The 12225-nt window shown below is 38.5% G+C and overlaps 1 protein-coding gene across 3 annotated transcripts in view; it reads left to right on the top strand.

The window, feature by feature from the left end:
- AKT3 (AKT serine/threonine kinase 3) overlaps positions 1-12225 on the top strand; it is a 361571-nt gene that overhangs the window by 72679 nt on the left and 276667 nt on the right.

Below are 12225 nucleotides of genomic sequence, written 5' to 3' on the forward strand. Positions count from 1 at the left end.
TTTTGAACAAGGAATCAGTATCTGTCCTTTCAGGGTGATTTTATGCTTTGTGTAGTGTCTTCCAAAAAAGATGAGAGATGGGGCACCTGTTAATATATTTTATATTATAAAGTACAGTGTTGAATATGGGATCAAAAAAGGAACAGCCAGCCACATTTCCAAATCCCATGTTTTTGACCAGATAGTCCCTTCAACCTAGAATTATGTCTCATTCAAGCAGTGAGATTCTAGTCATCTCAAGTTGTCATGAGAAAGACAACTTATATGTTACTTCCACTAGTGATCCCTGATAAATGCCTTCCAAATGTTATTAACTGTATCCTGTTCTGACTGCATTGTATTTATTTCTGTTACAATTTTTCTCATACCCTACCTGTTTTAAAGTGCAGGGGTCCCCAACCCCTGAGTGGGGTATCAGTACCAGTCCGTGGCCTGTTAGGACCGCCCCCCGCCGGGCCACCGCCCCCTGCCGGGCCACACAGCAGGAGGTGAGCATTACCACCTGAGCTCCACCTCCTGTCAGATCAGCTGTGGCGTTAGACTCTCATAGGAACGCAAACCCTATTGTGAACTGTGCACACAACAGATCTAGGTTGCACGCTCCTTATGAGAATTTAATGATAAATGTAATGCGCTTGCATCATCCCCAAACCATCCTTACTCCCCATCCCCTGTCTTCCCCAACCCCATGGAAAAATTGTCTTCCATGAAACCGGTCCCTGGTGCCAAAAAGGTTGAGGACTGCTGTTACAGTGTTTGCCTTAATCACACCCACAATTGCTTCCTCCTGGAAACCCTTGTTTTACTTTATGTAACCCACTCATATAACACTTACTACATTGTATTACTGTCTGATGGTTTTTTGTTTATTTCACCATCAAACCAAACATTTATTGAATGTTTCACCAAACATTTCTTAGGTGCCAGACCTCAAGGAAGTCATTCTTGGTCAGTTCATATGTTTGACTATGCTACTTAATTATCATTAGATGTATGAATTACTTAAGGACACCTTATTATTATTTTTTTTTAATTGCACTTAGCACAACTCATGATACATTTAGGTACTCAATCATATCAGAAACATCAGTGGAACAGTATTGGTTAAAAGCTGGGTTTAAATTCTGGCCCTATCACTGTCTCTTGGATCCAGTGTAGGGAGGTTATTTAGTCTGTGTAAGCTGTAATTTTTTCTTCTGTAAAATGGGGGAAATAATAGTTTCTATCTGAATTAGTCTGTTCAAGCTGCCATAACAAAATTTCCTAGTCTAGGTGTTTTCTCACAGTTCTGGAAGCTGGATGTTTGAGATAAGGTGCCAGCATGATGGTTTTCTGGTGAGGGCTTTCTTTCTGGCTTCTTGCCGTGCCTCACATGATGGAGAGTGAGCAAGCTCTCTTGGGTCTCTTCTGATAAGGGCACTAATCTTACGAGGGTGAGGGCCCCACTCTCCTGACTTCATCTAACTCTAATCTCTTCCCAAAGGCCTCATTTCAGATACCATCACACTAGGGGGTTAGCGCTTCAACATACGGATTTTGTTACAGTCTTTAATGGGGACAGACAAGCAGGATTAATTAATTTATCGAAAGCATTCAGCAGTGTGCCTCTAACATAAAAATGTTTTATTTAACCTATCATCATCATCATCATTTTGACTTGGCCTAAAATTTTGCATATGGGATAGTGGAGAAAAATTAGAACCAATCTGGTGATTTTGCTCTTCATTGATGGAGGGTATGTGGTGACATCCATTGAGAAGGGCAGTGTGGGAAGAAAGGGAGAGTTGTAGGCATGCTGCGGAGAGATGCTTTCTTCACTGTATCAATAGGGAAGAAGATTGTCAACCTCAGGTTTACGGATGAATCCTCAGAATGCTGTGAATAGAAGAAAAGAGATGCTTCAGTGTTCTTTATATCTATGTGGCCTTTAAAATGCAGTCTTTTAATTTGTTTTTATTCAAATCTTTATTTTCTTTTCTCTGATTTAATTGATAGATTGGGTTTTTCAGTGAGCCTGGGAAAGCAGAAGTACCATTTTGATCTTTGTCTATAAATAATACTAAATTTATTTTGCTGGATTTTGTAAAGCTCTGTATCAAATATTTTGGATCTTAAATATATTTTGGTATTTTAAAATTAGACTATAATCAGTTTCTGTTCTCTAACCTTTGAATTTAGAGTTTTTCTTCTCTAAGTTAATGAGTCCAGGACTGATTTTATTAGCTTTTCTGGAGATGTTAAGAATTCATATTCTTTCATTTTTGGCAGTAATTGTCTCCACATTTGCTTTATAGAGTCCTCTTTGGTGGATCCCACAGGTGGGGAGGAAGCACAATGTGGGCGGCAAGCCACCTGGGTGCCAAGGCAAGAGACCGAGGACACGAGCTGTTCCAGTATAATAGAATATATAAAATAAGAATAGTTATACTAGATATAGATAATAGATATGATTATATAGGGATATCATTAATCATTAGTTTGTAGCAGTTACTCTTTATTCTTATATTATAATAATCCTCACTCTACAATCATAACTTAGGAAAAGCCAGACCATACAGAGATAGGAGCTGAGGGGACATAGTAAGAAGTGACCAGAAGACAAGTGTGAGCCTTCTGTTGTGCCTGGACAGGGCCACCAGAGGGCTCCTTGGTCTAGTGGTAACGCCAGCGTCTGGGAAGACGCCCGTTGCCAAGCGGACCGTGGTCTAACCGTAGCGTCAGTGCCAAGGAAAAACACCTGCTACTTAGCAGACCTGGAAAGGGAGTCCCCCTTTCCCCGGGGGAGTTTTAGAGAAGACTCTACTCCTCCACCTCTTGTGGAGGGCCTGACATCAGTCAAGTCCGCCCGCAGTTATCCGGAGACCTAACTCTCCCTGTGATGCTGTGCTTCAGTGGTCACACTCCTAGTCCGCCTTCATGTTCCGTCCTGTACACCTGGCTCTGCCTTTTAGATAGCAGTAGCAAAATTAGTGAGAGTACTAAAAGTCTCTGATATGCAGAAATAATGGTGTAAGCTCTCTCTCTCTCTCTTCCTCTCTTTCTCTGCCTCAGCTGCCAGGCAGGGAAGGGCCCCCTGTCCAGTGGACACGTGACTCACGTGACCTTGTCAATCAGTGGAGATGACTCACACTCCTTACCCTGCCCCTTTTGCCTTGTATCCAATAAATATCAGTGCAGCCAGGCATTCGGGGCCACTACCGGTTTCCGCGTCTTGGTGGTAGTGGTCCCCCAGGCCCAGCTGTCTTCTCTTTTATGTCTTTGTCTTGCGTCTTTATTTTTACAATCTCTCATCTCCGCACAAGGGGAGAAATACCCACCGATCTTGTGGGACTGGACCCTACACACAGGATTCATAAGATGGCAGGTGGGTGAGTGACTTAGAATCGGGGTTAGAACTGGCCAGGTGTGGTGGCTCACGCGTGTAATCCCAGCACTTCGGGAGGCCGAAGTGGGCGGATCATGAGATCAGGAGATCAAGACCATACTGGCTAATACAGTGAAACCCGTGTCTACTAAACATACAAAAAATTAGCTGGGTGTGGTGGTGGGGGCCTGTAGTCCCAGCTACTCGGGAGGCTGAGGCAGGAGAATGGCGTGAACCCGGGAGGCAGGGCTTGCAGTGAGCCGAGATCGCGCCACTGTACTCCAGCCTGGATGACAGAGAGAGAGCGAGACTCCATCTCAAAAAAAAAAGGTAGTAGTGCTTGCTCCTTAATAGTAGGAATAGGCCTAGCGCGGTGGCTCACGCCTGTAATCCCCGCAGTTTGGGAGGCCAAGGCGGGCGGATCACCAGGTCCAGAAATTGAGATTAGCCTCGCTAAAAAGGTGAAACCCCGTCTCTACTAAAAATACGAAAAAATTAGCCGGGCGTTTTGGCAGGCACCTGTAATCCCAGCTACTCGGGAGGCTGAGGCAGGAGAGTTGTTTGAACCCAGGAGGCGGAACTTGCAGTGAGCCGAGATCGCGCCATTGCCCACCAGCCCAGGAGACAGTGCCAGACTCTGTCTCAAAACAGACAGACAGACAGACAATAGGAGTAAGGATGGGTGCGGTGGCTCACGCCTGTAATGCCAGCACTCTGAGAAGTTGAGGCAGGAGGATTGCTTGAGTCCCTAAGTGTGAGACCGTACTGGGGAACATGATGAAACCTCGTCTTTACAAAAAACCAAAAATTAGCCAGGCGTGGTGGCACGCTCCTGTAGTCCCAGCTACTGAGGTGGCTGAGGTGGGAGGATCCCTTGAGCCTGGGAGGTCGAGGCTACAGATAGCCATATTTGCACCACTGCATTCCAGCCTGGGTGACAGAGCAAGACCCTGTCTCAATAATAATAATTGGAATAAAATGTGAAATTTGGACATTACATTGTCTTGGTGAAATCTGTAAACAATGTAATGGTTTTGAGTTTTTCCTTTATGTTAATTTTATTAATGATTTATATGGCAGAGCGCTCATGCCCTCTGTATGTACTAGGATGTTATCACAATGCATGCAGTTGACAGTCCGGGAGAGCACAGAGCTAGAGCAAATAGCGTATCCTAACTAGATCTTTTCTTTGGCTGTAGTGGTTAAAAAGATATCCTTATATTATGGTTTGGGGCTTTTTTTAAAAATAACAAAAATTTCAACTCTTAATAAACACTATTTTACTTGTGATAAGTAGGCAGGTATGCTTCTGGAACCACAGAAATCAAACTTGAGAGAAAACATACAAACAATTATGGAGAGACAGTCTCTAATTAACATGAACATAAAATAACCATCAGGTGACAAACCTTTTCACAAGAAAAATGATCTGTGCCCAAGATCAACGTTATAGACATTAACTCAAAGCTGTGATTTTATACACAAAGCAGTATTGTAGCAATGGTATAAACACAGGAAAAATTCTCGTTGTGAAAAGAGTGGAGCCTGCAAATGTGGAACTATATGAAAAAGGGAAAAGTTTGCAGTGTGTGGAACTATGGCAGGTGTTTATATTTCGCAGTGTAAAAAATAAATTGATATACTGGTTTACTAATGAATTTATGAAGTTTTGGTGAATTTATTTAGAGGTTATTCTGTTAGGTGGGGCTAATTGTAAGAAATACTATAAAGTAGGAAAAGTTTGTCTCTAGGACCCTTTTATGGCCTTTTTTTACTTGCTCTTTCAAACCCCTCAGGTAGTGGTCACCATACATAGATCATTCTCTGTTCACTGTGTTCGAAAGAGGTCTCCAGGACCTGTAGGTTTTGTTAAGTTGTCTTTAAAATGATGAATAAACACACTAAAGTATTGTTGGATTGTTTCACATTTAATTGGGGCTCTTGAAAGTCCAAACAATTTTCTCATGGTACAACTTCAAACATGGATATCCATTAGGGGAGATATTTATAGAGAAGAGAGCTTTTTGAGTCTGCCCCTTAATTTACAACCTGTTGTCAGTTGGGAAGGAAATTAACATTGTTATATGCTTATTATATGCTAGTGTCTGGGTATCTGTGCTAGGTCATACATAGTATAATTTGATTCTCACAATGAGCTTGTGAGTAGGACATTCTTATTCTCATTTTTAAAAACTTTTTTTTTTTGTTGAGGAGGGGATGGGGTCTCACTGTGTTGCCCAGGCTGGGGCACAGTGACTACTCACAGGTGTGGTCATGGCTCACTGCAGCCTGGAACTCCTGGACTCAAGCTATCTTCCCACCTCTCCCTCCCCAATAGCTGGGACTACAGCTTATTCAAGTTTTATAAGAGATAAACTAAAAGAGGCACAGAATGATGAAGTGACCTTCCTAAAGAGGTCACAGTGGAGGTAAATCGTTAAAATCAGAATTTCAGATTTCAAAGCCTCTACTTTTACCACCAAGCCAGTATTTCATAGTTATTTTATTCTTCTGTTTTACTCATACTTGGTGAACATGACAGTATCTTTACCCTCCAGAATTTCTTTACATGCCTCTAAAGAGATGATTCTCCAGTTTCTTTTTGAATCACCACATGAGACCTTTCTGCTTGTCATTGATTAGTCTTACTTGAGCCTTTTGTGGTATTTTTAGTTGAGCATATAGAAATGCCTTATTAGTGGAAAAGACTGACAACTACAATATTCAGTTCTAAATATATTGTTAGGTTTTTGTTTTGTTTTGTTTTTTGCAGATTAGCTAACTCTGAAGTTTGTACTTAGAGCAAGTAAGTATTGGCAAGTTATGTGTGAATAATGTTTGGAATTATCACAGCAAGAATTAACAAATTTATTAACACTTTAGAATGGATGTATTCAGTATTATAAGCAGTCTTAAAATATCCATTCAACAAAGAGTTATGAAGTACTTACATGTGCCGGGGCTGTGTTAGGTTCTGCACAGAATAGAACATGGAAAACACATGGTCTGTGCCCTCTATGAGAAGGTAGTTTAGGAGGGAGGCACACATGATGTAATTAATAGCATGCACTCTAATAATCATAGTAATGGAGGTGTGTAGTAGGAAGAGTGGGGGCTATAGGAAAGGAATAGTTAACTGTGTTTGAGGGACTCTGGGAAAGATTCAGAGAAGAGATTGTAGTTTAAACTGAGACTTAAATATTTTGACTATGAGAAAATTCATGGTCTTCTTGTACATTTTACATGTACAACATTTGCACATACAGCATTTCCCTCACATGTACATATGAATGCAGTATTTCGCTTGAACATCTAGCCTCTTCCTTTTCCCCTGAAATCATACGTAATCATGTAGATTCTCCTTCCCCCATATATCTTTTTAGAAGACTTCTCTCAGAGCTTCTCAGTTGTTTCCCTTTAGTTCTCTGCTCTCTAGCTTTTAAATTTCTCTGGCTTTTGAAAGCAGGCAAACTCTATTTCTGCAATCTTTAAAACAGTAATGAATGAAGAATGACAACGGTGGTGGGAAATGTGGAAGAGAACAGGGTAATGGAATTAGGTCCCTGAACACTTGATCATTTTTGCTGTCACAAAAATGGTTTTCTTCTATTTAGAATAATCTCCAGGCTTAAAAGTGTGACTAGGTATCTCTCAAACACAAAATGAAGTTAGGAAACAGCTCTCTGGAAAGGAACATTGTATTCTGTGGTATACTATTTTCTGGCACATTGTGGTTGTAAGGCTTTTTGGTGATACAAAGGATTCCACTCTGGTTGAGCTTACATATACATGCCTATCTCTGTCTTCTCATATACATGCTGCTTCTCCCGGACAGGCACATTGGTGGATGTTAAAGCAATTAGTTTTACTTGAAAAACAGCATGATATTATGGCAAGAGCTCTGGATTGGAATTAGGAGACTGAAATTCAGGTCCTACCTTGACCTATGATTAATTTGTTCTCTTTGAGCTAGTCAGTTAACTTCTCTTAGATTTTAGTTTTCCTGTTTATTAAATAATGGGATAGGATAACACCCTCTAAGGCTTTTCCTACTTCAGAAATTCTGTCATTTTATTATTGATGGAGTTGGCTGTTCAGCTGACAAATCTGTATTGAGTGCTTCCCACCTTCAGGCCCTGTGCTAGGTGCAGTCAAAAAGAGACGTAGAGGAGAGATGTAGATCAATGGAAGATAGTTGAGAATCTGGAATTTAAACCATACATATATGGCCAATTGGTAATTCAACAAGGATAGCAAGGTGATTCAGTGTGGAAGAATAGTCTTCAAGAAATGATGATGGTACAACCCAATTTCCACATACAAAAGAATGAATTTGGACCCCTTACCTCACACCACATATAACAATTAATGCAATGTGTATTAAACACCTAAATTATAAGAACTAAAACTCTTAGAATCCTTGTCATTTTGGGTTGGGCAATGATTTGTTACATTTGACACCAGAAGCACAAGCAGTCAATGAAAAAGAAAGTATACTTCATCAAAATAAAAAACTTGTATGTCAAAGGCCACTGTCAAGAAAGTGAAAAGGTCTTCAGCAAACAACAGTTTTTAAGAAAGTGAAAAGAATACGGTATGGGAGAAAATATTTGTAAATCATGAATCTGATAAGGGCCTAGTATCCAGAATATATTAAAAATTCTTACATCTCAATAAAAAGACAACCCAATTAACAAATCTGAATAGACAATCTGAATATTTTTCTCCAAAGAAGATAATCCAATGGCCAGTAATACATGAAAAGATGCTCAACATCATTAGCCATCAGATAAATGCAAATTAAAATCATGTGAGATATCAACTCACCTGTTAGCATGTCTGTAAGCAATGATAAAAAGTGTTGGTGAGGATATGGAGAAATTGGAGTCCCCATACGCTGCTGGTAGGTTTGTAAAATGGTATAGCTGCTCTGGAAAACAGCATTTCCTCAAAAACTTAAAACATAAGAGTTACAGGTCTCAGCAGTCTACACCTGAGTGTATTTCTAAGGACATCAAAGTCGTATGTTTGTACAAAACTTGTATGTGAATGTTTGTAGTAGTAATATTCATAATTGCCTCCCACAGATGTCCAATCAGCTGTAGAGTGGATAAGCAAATTATGATTATCCGTAAAATGGAGCATTATTCAGACAGAAAAGAAATGAAATAACCTTGATAAGCTCAGCTAAGTGAAAAAAAAACTACACACAAAAGGCTACAATATTTTATGATTCATTAATATGAAATGTCCAAAATAGGAAAATCCATAGGGACAGAAAGTAGTCTCATGGTCAGGAGATGAGGGGACAAGGGAATGGAGAATGACTGCTAATGAGCTCCGGATTTATTTTTGGGGTGATGAAAAGTTCTGGTATTAGTAGTGATAGTTGCACTGCCTTGTAAATACAATAAAAACTATGGCTTGTATACTTGAAAATGGTGATTTTTATGGTATGTGAATTATATATGTATATATTTTTTGTTTGTTTGTTTGTTTGTTTTGAGGCGGATCGCTCTGTCATCCAGGCTGGAGTACAGAGGTGCGATCTTGGCTCACTGCAACCTCTGCCTCCCGGTTTCAAGCGATTCTCCTGTCTCAGCCTCCTGAGTAGCTGGGATTAGAGGCATGTGCCACTACACCCTGCTAATTTTTGTAGTTTTAGTAGAGATGGAGTTTCACCATGTTGATCAGGCTGGTCTCGAACTCATGACCTTGTGATCTGCCCACCTCTGCCTCACAAAGTGCTGGGATTACAGGTGTGAGCCACCACGCCTGGCCTATATCTCAGTTTTTTAAAAGATGTGGCACCTAACTAAAATGAACTATTTTTGATAGGGAAAGAAAAGGGTTCTGTAGGAGGATACAGAATGACATTTGCCCTACTGTGTGAAGTTGACAGCAGACTCCTGAAATAAGTAATATTTCAACAGAGACCTGAAAAATGAATTGGAGTTACTCATGTGAAAAAACTGTTAGCAATGGAAATGAGGAAACATGTAAGAATGTATTAGTTAACAGCTGAAAGCCAATTTTAGCTGTAACAGGTATAAGCTTCTACTTCTGTCGCTATGTAAGATTTTGTCAAAGACTTTTTGCCTTAAGTAGTGTAATTTTCCCATGGAGAACCATAGCAATATAATATTTGTTATAGAATATATATATATATGTATGTGTATCTCCTAGCTTCTGGGTAAAACAGGGCATTTATTTTTTGATTCTAAATATTTTTAAATTATAGTATATGGCATTTTGTAATTTTAAATATTCTTGAAACCAGAACCAAATTCTTGAATTTGTTTATGCTTGATTTTCCCCCCCTATATGTTTTATAAGGCAGTTTTCTAACCTTTGATCCTATAGAACTTTTACTATTTTCATTACTTTTGACAGTTTGAGAGTAGTTTCAGAACCCTGTAAACAAATAGTAAATATAAGTAGGGAAAATTAAAATATTTGTTTCCCGGTAGGCAATAAGACATTAAGAAAAAAATTCAAACTTATACCAAAGTAGAGAGGCAAGTATAATCAGCATCCATGTAATCATCACCAACTTCAAAAATTTTCAACTCATCACCAATCTTATTTTATCTATGTATCCACCTACTCCTTTACCCACTGGATTATTTTGAAGCAAATCTCAGATATTGTATCATTTCATATGTGAATTTTATTATCTCTAAATGACAAATCTTTAAAAAAATATACTATTGGGTATTTTTTAACTTGAAAATACTTTCTTGTGAGGAAGTATTATTTAAAACGTTATCTGTTAGTGGAAATACTCTATATAATTTTTTATTTGCTTATATATCCATTCTAATACATATTAGGTATGTTTATAAAAATAATTGAGGTTATGAGAATGTGGTTCATATATTAGTCTATGCTCATCTTTGTGATTATGATTAATGAAACCATAGGCATGATAAAACTCTTCTCTATAGCCACTAATTATCTCCTTTTATCATAACCAATGGCCTTAACTCTGTTTTGCCTTCTGGGTGTGCCTATCATTTAATTTATTGATTGCCCCCTCCTTATTGAAACATTCATCTCCCATGGCTTTCCTGATGTTTGGCTTTCCTGGTTCATCCCTCCATTGGAGTGTGCTCTTTTACTGACACATTTTCTTCTGATACCTACATAATGTGACTATATCTCATCCTTACTCTGTTCTTGAGCCTTTTCTGCTCTCTGCAAATTCTTAGCTCTTCTGCTGTCATGGCTACAAATCTTCTTTGTGTATCAGTGAATTCCAGGTACTTATTAAAATAACAAATCAGAGAACTTCACTTTAGTGTTGTAGTTGAAAAAAACTTCCCTATGGATATGCCATTGTCATCATAAGTTCAGATTTTTAAAAACTGAGACTATCTTCTTTTTCATTAATATCAATTCCCTTTCAGCTTTCCTCTACTGACAAATCACCAGACTAGAAATATTCATATGTTCCACCTCCTTCAATCTCCTGTGCATGTGCTATTATCTTCTACTGTTAATTATTCCTTCAAAATATATGTTATTTATGTTTTCATTTATTGCCTATTCTAGGCATTTTCTTCTTACAGGAAACTTTTCTTCACTACTCTGGTTGGCTAAATGTTCATCTCTGTGATTCCATAAAGTCTGTGTGTTCTCCACAATCAAGATAATATCTTTATGTGTCTTTTCTTCGTTTGAATTCAAGCTCTTGAGTGGCTGAGATTGGAGATTGGGTATTGTTTATGTTTGTGCCATAGAACATGAGACATTGTAAAGCTTGTTAAATGTTAGTTGAACTCCTAATCTCTTTACCTGTATTACTGCAATATCTACCTAAGCTCTTGCTTTTCCCTGGCAGAACATTATGTATAATCTTAATTCTTTGTGAAGCCAATGAAGACAGTAGACTCTCTATTAAAGTATCCTGTACATTTCCATCATAGGACTAATTGCAATTTAAAATTATTATTAATTTTCTTTTTTATTTTCTTTCTCCCCCAGAATACCCTCTGTAATGGTAGCCTTACACACAGTAGGACCTTAGTAAATATTTATTGAATATGAATGGATGCCCCTCCTCACCAGTTGAGAGCAGTGCACATATATGTAATACAAATCATTTAACAATGATTACAAACCTTAAGCCTTTGCTCTATTTGCTACCAGACTGATCTTTCTAAAATAGTGTTTTTAAAAGTTCACTCAAACTTACTCTGTGCCAGACTTACAATAAGTTTTGGGAATACAGGCACAGATAAAGACACAATTTTTGCATTTTATGGAATTTGGAAATAAAGAGGAAGAAATGCTTAAGTCTTCTTGGACAGGCCAAGAAAAACTTTGTAGAGGACACCTGGTATCTTTAAGGTTCTTTTCAGCCAAAAAATTGTATAATTCACAGGTGCCCTTTTCTGTGGCAGTAGGTAAAAACCTGGGTAGCTGCAAAGAGAAGACAGATAGCTGCCAGCAGGGTATTTTTGGCTGTTCCTGTGGCTGCCCTCATTCTGATTAACTTGAATGTTTACTCCAGCCTGAGGAGTAACTTTGGAACTTAAATCTAATTCCTTACTAAATAGAGATTATTTTTAGATTATCCATTATTTTGTTAGCAGAGATAATTGAAAGGAGAATTTAGTAATGTTTTATGTGACTTTACTGAAGCCAGTTGAAGCTTTATCATTTAATTTTTGCTTGGTTAACGAGGGAATCAGGAGACATTAGCACTTCGCACTAATACATCATATAACTTATTTATCATGTTAATTTTCTCTTTAGTCCTGCTAGAATATAAACTCTGTAAGAAGGGAATTTTGTTCTTTGCTCAATAAATATTTGTGAAATGAATACTTAGGAAGTCATTGGTAGCCTTACCAGGG

This window comes from Macaca mulatta, chromosome 1 (assembly GCF_049350105.2).
Source record: "Macaca mulatta isolate MMU2019108-1 chromosome 1, T2T-MMU8v2.0, whole genome shotgun sequence".
Lineage (NCBI taxonomy): Eukaryota > Metazoa > Chordata > Mammalia > Primates > Cercopithecidae > Macaca > Macaca mulatta.